This window comes from Tenrec ecaudatus, chromosome 13 (assembly GCF_050624435.1).
Source record: "Tenrec ecaudatus isolate mTenEca1 chromosome 13, mTenEca1.hap1, whole genome shotgun sequence".
Lineage (NCBI taxonomy): Eukaryota > Metazoa > Chordata > Mammalia > Afrosoricida > Tenrecidae > Tenrec > Tenrec ecaudatus.
The window spans coordinates 72,013,887-72,028,197 of NC_134542.1; the positions used below are offsets into that span (position 1 = coordinate 72,013,887).

Consider the following 14,311-nt stretch of genomic DNA (forward strand, 5'->3'; position numbering starts at 1 on the left):
CTGGTTTGCTTCTTCCATGTGGACTTTGATGCTTCTCAGCTAGATGTGTGCTTGTTTATCTTGAAGCCTTTAAGACCCCAGATGCTATATCTTTTGATAGCCAGGCATCATCAGCTTTCTTCACCACATTTGCTTATGCACACATTTGTCTTCAGTGATCATGTCAGGAAGGTGTGCATCATAGAATGTCAATTTAATAGAACAAAGTGTTCTTGCATTGAGGAAGTATTTGAGTAAAAGTCCATATACTGCCAAAATACTAAACCTATAAATATATGTACATATATCTATATGTAAATATATATATGTAAATATATCTATTTCCCCAGCATCATATATAAATCTATTAGCATAAGTACATGCCTGTATTTAGAACTCTATAAATGCCCTTTGCCTCCTAGTTCTTTCCTCTATTTCCATTCACTTTCCTCTTCTCCTACTATCATGCTGAGCCTTCATTTGGGTTTTAGTAATCTCACTCAGCTACATTACCCTTGATCAATCCCTACCAGGCCTCTCACACCCTCCTTGCCACTGATTTTGGATCACTTGTTGCTTTTTGCTCCCCTGGGTTGGTTGACACCACCTACTTTGCAACACTTCCCCCCTCTCCCATGTCCCCCGGAACCATCAGTCCCATTGTTTTATTCTCCAGACTGTTCATCCAGCCTACCTTATCTAGATAGACCTGCAGAGATAACAATATGCACACAAAAAAGGCACAGCAAGACAAAGCAACAAAAGAAAACAAAACAACGACAACAACAACAAAAATTGAGGACTAAAGAAATAAATACATAAATTTTTTTTAAAAAGGAAAACCTGTAAATAGTTTAAGGTCTGTTTGTTGACCTCTTGTAGTGTCTTCCAGTCGAGTCCGATGGGGTCTCACACGTCGGCCTCAACGTCTATCCTTTGCACTCCCTCAGAACCTCCCTGCTTTGCTCACCCTGCTGCTCTACCCCACACCCTTAGTGTTTTGCCTCTGTGTGGTGGGGTCAAACAAGGCCAGCCCCGACACTGTGTCTCAAGTGTCCCCCGTAGGGCCATGGGCCAGAGTGGGAGGTTGTTTCTCATAGTGGGGCCAACCATATGGTCCACTCTGTGCATTGGCTGTTCTGAGCAGGGATATTGTCCTCCAGGCTTGGTGGACCAGGATGTGCTCCACTCCCTTCCTCTCCATTCATTTGCTCCCTTGTGCTCTGATCAGACATGTCTCTCTCCCTGAGCTGCAGCTTCAGTGCTATCCTATAAAGTAAATTCTTCTGGGGGGAGGGGCGATTGTCCAAATAGCTGGAATGAGGGCTGGTCCTCAGACCCCTCCACTGACTCCCTGCTCCATGCCAGCAGCACACTGCATTCACGTCCCAGAACACCAGGTTTAAATCTGGTACCTCTTTCCCTGTAGAGACATAAACAATATCCTCCCCTTTGTGTGGGTTAGTGCCCTGTTCTCCCACTACCCATTTCTATCTCCACCACCCACTCCTTTTTGGTTGTAGCCCTGGATTTGGTCTGGCCCCTGCCATACTACCTGGACCTCACCCCAGGAATGTTTGTATACAGAACCTTTTCCTATGCCCTTTTTGCATTTTTTTTAAGTTTACCTCCGCGGACTCGTGTTGTACTTGTCCTTTTGTGCTTGGCTTACTTCACTTAGCATAATTTCCTCCGGTTTTTCCCATGTGACGATATGCTTCATGCATTCATCGCTGCTTTTTAGCGATGTATAGTACTGAATTGCATATGTGTACCTCAGTTTTTTAATCCATTCATCTGTTGATGGAAATTTGGGTTGTTTCCAAGTCCTTGCAATTTTGAAGGACTGTGATGTGATGAACATTGGAGCACAGATGTCGGGCCATGGTTTGGTTCTTGCCTCTTCTGGGTATATGCCCATTAGGGGGATTGCTGGATCATATGGTAGCTCAATTTCCATCTGTTTTCAAAATCACCAAATCAATTTCCATAGTGGTGGTACATACCTACAGGTCCACCAGCAGTGGGTGGAAGCTCCTATCTCCCCACGGCCCCTCCGACACTTGTTGTTTTCAGATGTTTTGAATTGGACTATCTGTGAGGGTGTTAGGTGGTATCTCATAATTCTTTTAATTTGCATTTCTCTTATGACTAGTGATCCAGGAATATTTTCTCATATGTTTATTGGACATTTGGATTTCTGCCCCTGTGAAACTTCTGTTCAGGTCCTTTGCCCACCTCCTCAGTGAACAGTTTTTCTTTTCTTGTAAGCTTGAAAAGTATTGTAGATTTTAGTAGTGAGACCTTTGTATGATGTGTCATTACTCTCAGTGAATTCTTTCGATGTGCACAGGTGATTTATTTTCAGGATATCCTACTTGTCAATTTTTCATTCCTCTGTATTTGTATCCTTCCCTATTTCTGATAGCCTATGTATTCCCTGTGCCAAGGTTCTCAGCTTCTTTATTAATGGCCCTAATTGTTTGGGGTTTTACCTCAAGGTCTGTGATCCACCTTGAGTTTATTCTTGTGCATGGAGTGAGGTAAGGGTCTTGCTTCATTTTTCTGTGGGTAGATATCCATTTTTACCAACACTATTTATTGAAGAGGGCATCTGCTTCCCATTTAACATTTTTGGACCCTTATACAATGTACCATACATTAAAAAAGTACTAGGAACATTAGTTTATATATAGGTCCTATGCTAACTACAATATATGAAACAATTGTAACTGTTTAAGATAAGGTCTCCACAACTAATCAAACCAAAGGGCTAGGAGATACTTTTGCACAGTGTTTCAGGGATAATATTTGCACACTGCCTTTTTTTCTCACTGTACTTGTATAGCATAGTTGTAGAGTACAGTAATGATAGTACATTGTATAACAAAGGAACATATCAACACATGAACAATGAGGAACAAAGAATGAATTTTTTGTTTGATATACTGTATTTATTTGTACTGTTTTTCAATGTAATATGGATTATGTTGATTATTTTTACAAGAAGTTTATAATTTCATGAAGATTATAGTTCATAAAAGTAATAATATTCTGCATATATTGAAAAATATTGTTTAATATTGTGAGACAACATTTTATATTCAAAAACTGAAAGTTATAAATAAATGAGATAAAAAGTTGATGAGATGTAAACCAATTTATGGTTTAATGCAAAAAAAACCGAACAACTGAAAAAATACATGGGCACTTGGGTAAGTTGGTAAAAAAAATCTGGTCTTTAATGTGTTAATAGATAATTTGGCCGGGTATAGTATTCTTGGGTTTGCTTTGTTTTCCTTCAATTTTTGGAATATGTTATTCCATTCCCTCCTCTTCATCATCGTGTCCGCTATAGGTCTGAACATACTCTTATTGGGGTACCTTTATACGTGACTATTTGCTGTTCCTAGCTGCACTTATGATCTTCTCCTTTTCCTCATAGTTGGATAATTTAACTATTATGTGTCTTGGTCCCTTCTTCTTGGGATTTAATCTGGCTGGTGTCCTTTCAGCCTCCTGAATGGTTTGCTGAATTCCATTTATTAAGCTAGGGAAGTTTTCTTCCAAGAATTCCTTCGCTATTTTCACTGTTGACTTCTTTATTGTGTCTTATTCCAGTAGTCCAATTATTCTAATATTGTTCCTATACATAACATCAGACATGGCTCTCTGGTTTACTTCAGCTTCTCTGATTGTTTTATATGACTGCTTTCCCCATTTGTTGAGGTCTGCTTGGTTATCATCTAGGTCACTGGTGTGATTCTCTGCCTCCTCAAGTCTGTTGGCAAATTCTGTCAATTTGAGACTGGATTTTGTTATTTCATCCCTTAAGTCTTGTATGTCCCTTTGTGTATTGCCTTTATCTCTTCTATCATTTCACCCTTTTCCTGTATTGCTTCCCTCATATCCTGTATCACTCTAAGCAGCATGCTGACAATTACTTTCTGTGGCAGGTCAATATTTGCTTGTTTTATACACATCGTTAGGTTCATGACTTCTTCCAGTATTGTTTTCTGTTTCTCCTGCTTTTTTGCTGAGGTTGTTGTGGCTGGTTGCTGTTTATGTGTAGTTTTAGAGGATCCTGGAGCCATCTTCCAGTGTCAAAGAGCACTGAGCTCACTCTTGGGAGATGTGTATGAGTGCTTCTATTAACTACCTGCAGGTAGTTGTACTGAGGGGTCAGGCTACTGCTGTATCTTCCTGTAGTTTCACTATTACGCTTACGTCCAGTATTCCGTTATTTGGAATTTGAGTTGGATAGTTCTCTCATGGGACCCTGGTTGGGTTGTTGTGGGCCCACGAGGGCAGTGTTTCACTGGCCGATCTCTTAGTAAGCCATAGTGGTATGTCTCATTGTGCTTGGAGCATCTCGGGTACTGGGTGGTGTTTCCCTCTGAAACTTAAGTGCTGAGGATTGCATGTGGGCATGCCCTCCTTGGTTTAGAGCACTGTAACTGGCAGGCAGAATTACCCTATTCAGAGAGATCACCATGGAGGTTTGGTGGATATTCCTGTGGCAGCGTAGAGCACAACCGATGGTGGGTAGGATTTCCCCCAGTCACTTGTAGGACCTTGGGGTTTAAGCTGGAGTTCCCCCAATCATTTTAAGGGAAGAACCCACTGCTTCTTGGTGTATGGAGGAGGACTGGTGTGATTTCCCAAGCTGCATGTAAAGCCAACAAATGTGGGTGAGAGCTCCCCCAGCTGGGCCTTCAGAGTTTACCTAGGCGGAGGGCAGTGGCCTGGAGGCTGATAGTGATTTGTGAAGGGAAAGAGAGGGAGAGAAGAAGAAAAAGAGAAAAAGAATAAAACAAAGACCGGAGGTAAAATGCCAATCAAACTAACACCCACTCACAAACAAATGCAGAGTAACAAAGATAAAAACAGTCAAGAAAGAAAACAAAAAAGGAAAACTGAATCTGATGAGACTGTGGCACGAAAAAGAGAAGAAATAGACAAAGAGGAGAAAAGAAGAAAAGGTGAAAGAACAATAGAAAGGAGGAAAATGTGAAGAAGAGAAAATAAATAAATAAAGAGATAGCTGAGTCCTGTGCCATACTATGCGCAGCAATGTCACAGGGGGGAGTTTGGAGCTCTCCCCACTGGGTGTGTGGAGTTGCTTAGGCAGAGGTAGGGGGCTGGAATGGAAGGAAAGAGAGGGAGAAGAGAAAAACAAAAGCAGAGAGAGAGGAGAAGAGAACAAAGAGAGAAGAAAGAAAAAGAAAAGAAAGAGAAAGAACAGGGAAAAACACAACTGTGCTTACAAAGATTGACTGTGATGGTAAAGAAAGAGAGTGGAAAAAATAAAGAATAAATAGATAGCTGATCCCTGATTGCCTGAATGTGGGGTCGGAGGGTTTTAAACTCCGCCTCAAGATGGCAGGTTGCTGGGCCCCTTTAATTTCGGGACCCAGTGGTATTGGGCAGAATTGCCCTAGTTGGCAGGTTCACCTTAGAGGTCCAATGGACGTTTCCTCAGCAGCACGATATGCTGTAGGAGGTTGTCAAAGATGCCTTGTGTGGTGTGTAGCACTCCCTCAGAGGGCAGGCTGGTGGTTGAGTTTCCCTAGGTGGAGGGTAGTGGCCTGGAAGCCAGCGGTGGCTTATGAAAGGAAAGAGGGAGAGAAGAGGAACAAGAAGAAAAAAAGAAAGAAAAAGAGAAAATCAAAACAAAACTGTGCCTATTGAGACTTACTGCAGTGGGAAAGATAGAAGGGTGAGAGAGAAAAGTGAGAATAAATACAGTGGTAAATAAGGAGATTACTGAGGCTTGATTGCCTGACTGTGGGGCTGGAGCAATTCCAAAGCTGCCTCAGGGTAGCAGGGTGGTGTGCCAGCTTGCTGTAGGGTCCCACAGATGCTGGGTGGGATTATCCTTAAAAACAAGATCACAAGAGGGGCCAAGCATCAGTTCCCACAGAGGTATTGAGTACTGGAGTTCACTGGTATACCTGCCTTGTGCTGTATGTCGCACTACAGCAGAAGGGTGTGGGTGTTCCCTCAATCCCATGTAGGTCCCCAGGACAGGCAGGACCTCCCAGCTGTGTGTAGAATCACTGAGAGGGGCTTATTGTCCTATCTAGACTCTTGATGCCCTACTAGCTCAGAGGTAGTTTTTTTTGTTGTTGTTTTGTTTGGTTTTTTTTTCCCTAGCCAGTTAGAATAGAATTAAATTAAATTGGCTCCCTGGCTCTGGGTTCTGGATCTGTGCTCATTAGAAACTTAGACTTGCTCCAGAGGGTCTTTGTTATGTTGAAAGCGTCCAGGCACTGTAGCTAAATTCTGGCATCCTTAGTGTGGCTCCCTTCTTATGCTAATGCAAGTTAAGGGACTCCTAGTGTTTCCTTGGAGTTGAACAATGAGCCTGGGATTTGCAGTTTTTACCAAGAAAATATATTTTCTCTCTTTTTTATATTGGGCTTATGAGATGCCCTGTTTTGGAGGCTCTCATGCTGAACCCCAGAGGGGGAGATCCAGTTTATCAGGGAGGTTGTTTTCTTCTTGGCCAACTGGAACTGAATTCACCCCCTGGACTATGACTACCCACTTATTTTCTGCTACACCACGACCTGACTCAGGTAAATTGCTGCTTTTTCTTCTACTCCAAATGATAGCTACCCACCAACCTTGCCTCCCAGGCTATGAGCTCTCGGCAGCTAACAGTGTAGGGAGCTCTGGTGTGGGGTCCTGTGACTGGGTCTCAGAGGTTCTCCCCTTGTCTGGGATTATGTCCCCGTTAGGGTGTCAGCCTGGGGAAATCGCGACTTGCTGCGAAAGGACGGAAGGAGCTCTTCAGCTGGAGCCCATGAACCTAGCATGCTGAACCTAGAGCGATTTAGTATGCTCTTGGTTCCCTTGGTGAGTGGAAATCACAAAAAAGTGGGGTTCAGGACAGATCCTAGTACCCTAGTTCTAATTTCAGGACTCCACCTCCCAGTCTCCTTCACCTCACCTCCCAGTTTTCTGGTCTGGCAGCAGGAGCTCCAGGTAGGTGAGTCTAAACTAGACGCCAGCTTCTTCGATTCCAGCTGTGTGAATTTTCCTTAGCCATCTTTTCCCTGTAGAAGTAGGATCCTATAACTTCAGAGGTAGGCCAATTAGATGATAGTTACTGTGTTTGATATATTAGACCAGTTAGGTGACTTCTGGTATCTGGACATCGGTTCATCTTTGAGAACCCCCTTTCTGTTTCTGCTGGACTTACAGCAATTTTTCATGCAATAGTTTTAGCCCTTTGAAGGCTTTCAGGAATGCATAATTCATTCATTATATCTCGGGGACATAACACAAAGCTGAAACAAATGACCCTCCCACTGTTGCTCTTTCCCCCTTTTTGATATATGTTTGTTTACTGAACTATTCCAGCTTGGATGAGAAATGCTGATGCTCTTCTCCTTCTGGGAACATAAGACTTGGACTGAAATCAGGCCGGAGAAGGAGCCCTGTGTTCCTGGCTGCCGACTGGAGTGACTTTTTCCATCTTGCTAAGATGGAAAGGAAAAGAAGGGAAGTGGGCTCCGGATCTCATACCACAGTTGCTTCTAGTTCCTGCTGTTTTACTAGAAACTAAACAAGAAGGAAAAAGCCTTCATTTGCATTACATACCAGTAAAATATATATATATAATTCATTAGTGTATATAAATCATAATGATATATAATGCAATACTACCAAAATAAATTTTATCACCGTTTAAGAAAAAAAGTCCCTAAATAAAATGTAAGCTTTATACTTTATCCAAAAGAAGAAATTCCATGCTTTTATTCAGAAAAAAAGAAAAAGTATTGTTTTAGGATAGAGTTTGGATTTGCCATATCATTTATATTTGTTTTGTCTTTCTTTTCTTTCTGAAATTTTCTTCTTGTGTGATACAATGTGATTTCTTTTCTTTGATTTATCACCATTTCCTGTTGTGGTAATAATTTATTTTAAAAGAATTAATACTAGATTAGTTCCAAGGAGCTGAAGATTAAAGATGTCCCAAATATCCAACTGTCCCAAGCTGTTATTCTACTCCGTTTTCCCCACATCCTTCCTGGTCCTTGAACCCAGAACACATTCCCTCATGTCCCTGGGTTCTGGACTTCATTGCAAGGTCTCACAGAAGCTCCTAAACCTTGAAAGAAAGAGCTTACATTGCTGTGGGTGCTATTAAGTCCCAGGTTCGAAAGCCAGGCAAAGATGAGCTAAATGCAGGGTCCTGACCAGAAGTCAAAAACATCCTCAAGCCTAAGCAGGACTTCTTGTTTCTACCAAAGCTTGGTCAGGAATTAGAGGGGTAACTTTGATAGAAGCGGTTTTTTTTGTCTTTTAGCAAACCCAGGAAAACAAAGGATGATGTCTTCAGTCACACCTTCTCCTAGAACCTTCAGTCGCATCCAGGGAAACCAAGGTTGTGTCTTGGTTCACCCCCTCTATTAAAAACTTTTTAAAAAGCAAATCTATCTCTGAGTTGATGGAGACTCATAATGACCCTATAGGACGGTGCAGAACTGTCCCTGTGAATTCCTGAGAGTGTAACTCTTTACCGGGGTAGAGAGCCCTGTCTTACTAAGAAAGAAATGCTGATGGTCTCAAACTGCTGACTATTTGCATTGTGACACCCAGTTTGTAAGCACTCTGCCACCATGGCTCCTTCCCCTCTGCTAAATGTAGCTCTTCACCTCACCTTAATCCTCTCCCTTGGCAGAATAAAGAACCCTCCCAAATGGGATTATAGCCACAGGCATAGGGTACAGAATTATAATATACCACCTAAGAAATTATGATGAGAAGGGCCATGCTGATTGATGACACTTCACCAGTTAAACCATATTTCTTTGCATTGGGTTTCTTCTTCCTGCTTAATTTTTGACTCTTCCTTGTCATCACAGGAGAACAATCTGCAACTGGAAGGAGGCTTTCCTTCATGTCTGTCACCCTGTCCAACCCCGCTCCCAGACCAGTCGACTCACTTCAGTATGGACTTCGCAGGCTACAAATGGAGGAACTTTCTTATCCTGATTAAACTTTGACATTTTGGAGAACCCATTACTTGATGCCGTAACAATAGCACGATGGTCTGAGATTTTAGATTTTAAAAATCTAAACACCGAGTCTGCCTTTCACCTGGCTTTCAATTCACAGAGGCACATTAGTGAATCACGGTCAAAAAGCCTTATGACTTCTTCACCTCCCACCACTTAAAGGATAGACTCAGAAAGAAATGTCACAGAAGAGAGACTTTCCCATTTGTGATTGTCACCCACTAATGGATTCAGAGTCGACAACTATGCATCTCCCTCTTTGGGGCCATTTAACTACATGAGCATCTTGTTTTGTATAGTACTTGTTTTATATAGTTTTGTAAGTACTGACCTTCCTGCCCACAAGATTCCATATTCTTAATGCCTTATCAGTACCCACAGGCAGGGCCAACTTGCCAGATGGCTGAATACATCACATGTCCTTTTCTGCACTTTAACAGACTTCAGGCATTCCCATTTCTTTGCGTCAGACACAGATTAGGCTGTCTTCTGCTCCTCTGATTAAGTGACTGTTGCCAGGGAATTGAAGAGAAGTCATGGTGTTATTGTGACGCACAAGAGCCCCACGCTCTGACTTCATTTCCATGTCATACATGTGAATGGTTTCATCTTGGCTATTGCCGCCCCTGTTGACATGGAAGCAGTGTGGGTGTGGGGTAAACTCAGTGTGTGTGTGGGGGGGGAGAGTCCATTCCTCAAGGTCAAGATTTGCCTTAAAGAGTCAGTGCCCAGAGAACCCCAAGGACCTGCCCTAAACTCCATGCAGCAGCCTGCTTGTCTCTTTGAGGAGCCCTGCTTCATGTTGGAAAGGGCAGAGTGATTTACTAGACTTTCTTGAGCAAACGTTTCTTACTTTGTGCTTAATGACTTTTGGACATTTCCAAATATGTTCCATGCTTGGGTCTTGTGTTGGGCTGAGTTCTCTGGTGGAGCAAAACAAATGTACATACATGGGTATACAAAGAGTTGTAGAAATTAGGGTCAGTCTGGTTCAAGATGTTAACCTGGAGGTTCTTCTTGAACCATGCAGCTACTGGGGCCAATGGCCCAGAAAACAGGATGGTGAAGCAGGAAAACTACAGACCGGTTGATGCCAGTAAATGAAGCCGGTGACTGACAGAGTCAAAAGAATCCAAGTTGACAGGTTATCATGTAGCGACTCTCAACCTGTGAGTTGTGAACCCTTTGGGGTCAAACAACCCTTTCACAGGGGTCACCTAAGACCATCAGAAAACACATAATTTCCAATGGTCTTAGGAACTGAGACAATGCTTGTCTATCCTTCTCTGGGGGGGGGGGCTCCCACAAGCAGATATGCTCATATGGTGAGAAAGAAGCTATCTGAACTGTCGCAAAATGTAGTAATATAGTTAACTCTGGGGGAGGGGTTGTGTGTGTTTTTTAAATTGTTTTATTAGGGGCTCATACAACTCTTATCACAATCCATACATACAATTGTGTAAAGCACATTTGATGTTCATTGCCCTCATCTTTCTCAAAATATTTGCTCTCCACTTAAGCCCCTGGCATCAGGTCATCATTTTCTCCTCCCTTGCCACTCCCGCCTCCCTCATGAACACTTGATAATTTATAAATTATTATTTTGTCATATCTCACCCTGTCCGACGTCTCCCTTCACCTACTTTTCTGTTGTCCCTTCCCCAGGGAGGAGGTCACATGTAGATCTTTGTAATGGGTTCCCCCTTTCCAAGCTACCCTCCCTTTACCTCCCAGTATCGCCATTCACACCACTGGTCCTGAAAGAATCATCTGGCCTGGATTCCCTGCAGTTCCAGTTCCTATCTGTACCAGTGTACATCCTTTGGTCTAGCTAGATTTGTAAGGTAGCATTGGGATTATGATACTGGGGGAGGAGGAAGCATTTAGGAACTAGAGGAGAGTTGTATGTTTCATTTTTGCTACACCACACCCTGACTGGCTATTCTCTTTCCCTAGATCCTTCTGTAAGGGGATGTCCAGTGGCCTACAAATGGGGTTTGGGTCTCCACTCTGCAGTCCCCACCTCATTCACTATGATATGATTTTTTGTTCTGATGATGCCTGATACCTGATCCCTTTGACGCCTCGTTATCGCACAGGCTGGTGTCGTCTTCCATGTGGGTTTTGTTCCTTCTGAGCTAGATGGCTGCATACTTACTTTCAAGTCTTTAAGACCCCAGACACTATATCTTTTGATAGCCGGCACCATCAGCTTTTTTCTCCACATTTGCTTATTCTCCTGCTTTGTCTTCAGCAGTTGTGTCAAGAAGGTGAGCATCATAGAATGACAATTTATTACAAGAAAGTATTTTTGTATTGAGGGAGTACTTGAGTGGAGGCCCAATGTCCTTCCGCTACCTTAATACTAAACCTATAAATATATGCACATAGATCCATTTCATCATTATCATATATAAATATATTTGCATATGTACATGCCTTTATTTAGACCTCTATAAATGCCCTTTGCCTCCTAGCTCTGTCCTCTGTTTCCTTTGACTTTCCTCTTGTCCCACTATCATGCTCAGCCTTCATTTGTGTTTCAGTAATTCCTCTTGGTTACATTACCCTTGATCACACCCTACTAGGCCTCATACACCCTCCTCACCACCGATTTGGATCACTTGTTTTTCCCTTGACAGACATTTGGGCTTAAATATCTTCTTTTCCATCTCAGGCAAACAAGAATATGCCACAAAATCCAAATAACCATATTCCCACCATGACCAGAGGACATAAAGGAATGTAGTTAAAAGAGAGCGTATATTCTTTGTTATCTAAACCAGTTAGTGCTTCACATACAACATTCTAGATTAAGTAGTCATGCATAATATTTCCCCATTTAAGTGTCTCTGATCTGCTAAAGATCATCCCACAATATTTGCAGCAGTGCACTGACAGGGAACTGCCAACAGTTCAGGCCAGATTCAGAAGAGGATGTAAACAAGGAATATCATTGCTGCTGTCAGATGGAGCTTGGTTGAAAGTAGAGAATAACAGAAAGATGTTTACTTATGTCTTCTTGATTATGCAAAGGCATGCAACTGTGTGGACCACACCAAGCTAGGGACAGCCTTGAGAAGAATGGAGTCCCCGAACACCACAGTGTGCTTTCATGCAGAACTTACACGTGCATCAAGAGGCAGTTGTGTGAACAAAAGAAAGGACTACTCTGGTTCAAAATCAGGGAAGGTGTGCATCAGCGTTGATCCTCTCACCATAATTAATCAATCAGATCATCTGAATTATAAGAAGAAGAATGCAGCATCAGGTTTGGATGAAGGCTGATTAACAAGCTAAGATACACAAATGAATCAACCTTGCTTGCTGAAAGTGAGGAGGACTTGAAGCGCTTGCTGATGAAAATCAAGGACTGCAGAATTCAGCGTGGATGACAACTCAATAGAAAGAAAACCAAACTCTTCCATACTGGACCAGTAAGTAATCTCATGAATACTTGTCAAGATACATGAATACACTTGTCAGGATTTTGTCTTGTGTGGATCCTCAACACATGCCCATGGACAAGGTAGCTAGGAGATCAAACCACGGGTTGCATTGGGTAAATTTGCTGGATGTTACTTTGAAAGCAAGGTTGTTACTTTGAGGAATAAGGTGCAGTTGACTCAAGTCTTGGTATTTTCAGTTGCCTCCTATGCATGTGAAAATTCAATATTGAATCAGTAAGAATGAAGAAGAATTGACACATTTGAATTATGATGCTGGCAAAGAATATTGAAGGTACCGTGAACTGCCAAAAGAACAGACAAACGTGTCATGGAAACTGTGCAGGCAGCCTGGTGAGGCTTCCCCTCGCGTACTTCAGATATGCTGCCAGGAAAGAGCAGTCCTTGGAGAAGGACCTCATGCTCCATAAAGGAGCAGGGCAGGAAAAAAAGAGAAAGCCCTTGCCAAGACGGATTGGCACGATGGCTGCTTCAATGGGCTCAGACTTAAGAACAATTGTGAGGATGGCCCCGGAGTGGGTGTTGTTTAGTTCTGGGGTACATAGGTTCGCTTTGAGTCTGAACCAACCCAGCCGCACCTAACAACAACACTATTCTTCTCATATACTATATATTTTAACCTGAGTTTTATAAGGCACTAAAGTTATAAGGCACTAAATCAGAATTTCACATATTGTAATTTTCTCTCTACTTGTTCTAAATTCCCCAACATATTTGTTTAAAATGTCAAATGTTGGTTCTTAGGTAAGCATGGAACCATTAACTACAAGGTTGGTGGTTCAACCCCATAAGGCGCTCTGTAAGAGAAAGATGAGACTATTTGCTTCTGTAAATATTGGGGGTTTGGAGATCTTAAAGCTCACAAATTTTTATCTTTAAACACGGAGGACATGATATATGTTTAAGTAAACATCTAGGTAATTTTGATTGCTTAAGATTTGACAAGCATATCTGAAACCACTTCTCTGTAATTTGTTTTTGATAAGCAAGTCTGAGAACTATTTCACTATAATTTTTTTCTCTTTTTGTTTTTGTTAGAGGGGTTAATGTTATGAGACTGAAATCATATTGAACAGGCATCAGGAAAGGCCTGTTCCTCCCTCCATGAAGTGGTATGGGGTAAATTCTTTTTGAACATTGGTGGTTACATTTGTAAACCAGAAATAATATTTCAGTTCTTCACTGAGGAAGGCTTCAGATATCAGTCATGACGTAAGAGTTCAGCAAACCTAGTTTGAAAACCCCACGACCATCAAGTCTGTTCCCACCCATAGTTAACCTGTAGGATCGAGTAGAGCTGCTCTCTGCGGTATCAAGCCTACGAATAGCTACAGGAGCAGGCAGCCTCATCGTTCTACCTCACAGCAGCTGATGGCTTTAAACTACTGAACTTGCAGCTCCCAGGTCATTGTATAACCTATGACACTAGCAGAGTGCCTTACTTACCAAGAAGGACACAAGCTACAAACTTTGTGACTTTTATACTTTTGATACATAAAGGTGTTTTGATTTGTCTTTAATCTCCACAATGATTAAGATATGTTTTACAGTTTTACTGAGACACAACATTTTTAAAATATGATCGGGAATTAAAATTACAGAATAAAATACACCAGGCATAACCAAGGCTGCTATGAGGTTATTGTTTTCAATAGGTGGCTCAGGAGCTAGAACACGATTGTACATACATCAAAATATGCTCAGAAGTGGCATTGTGATGGGCGCTTTACATAAATTTAAGAAGTCAGAATGAATTACGGGTGACATGCAAGGATTAATAATAAGGATATTAATTATATTTCTGAATGGTAGCACCTGCATTTAATCCCCAAAGAA

General features: G+C 41.9%; 1 pseudogene; it reads right to left on the reverse strand.

Moving 5' to 3' along the window:
- Positions 1-8,736: 8,736 nt before the first annotated feature.
- On the reverse strand, positions 8,737-13,825 carry LOC142424002 (p21-activated protein kinase-interacting protein 1 pseudogene; annotated as a pseudogene).
- Between the last annotated feature and the right edge of the window lie 486 nt (positions 13,826-14,311).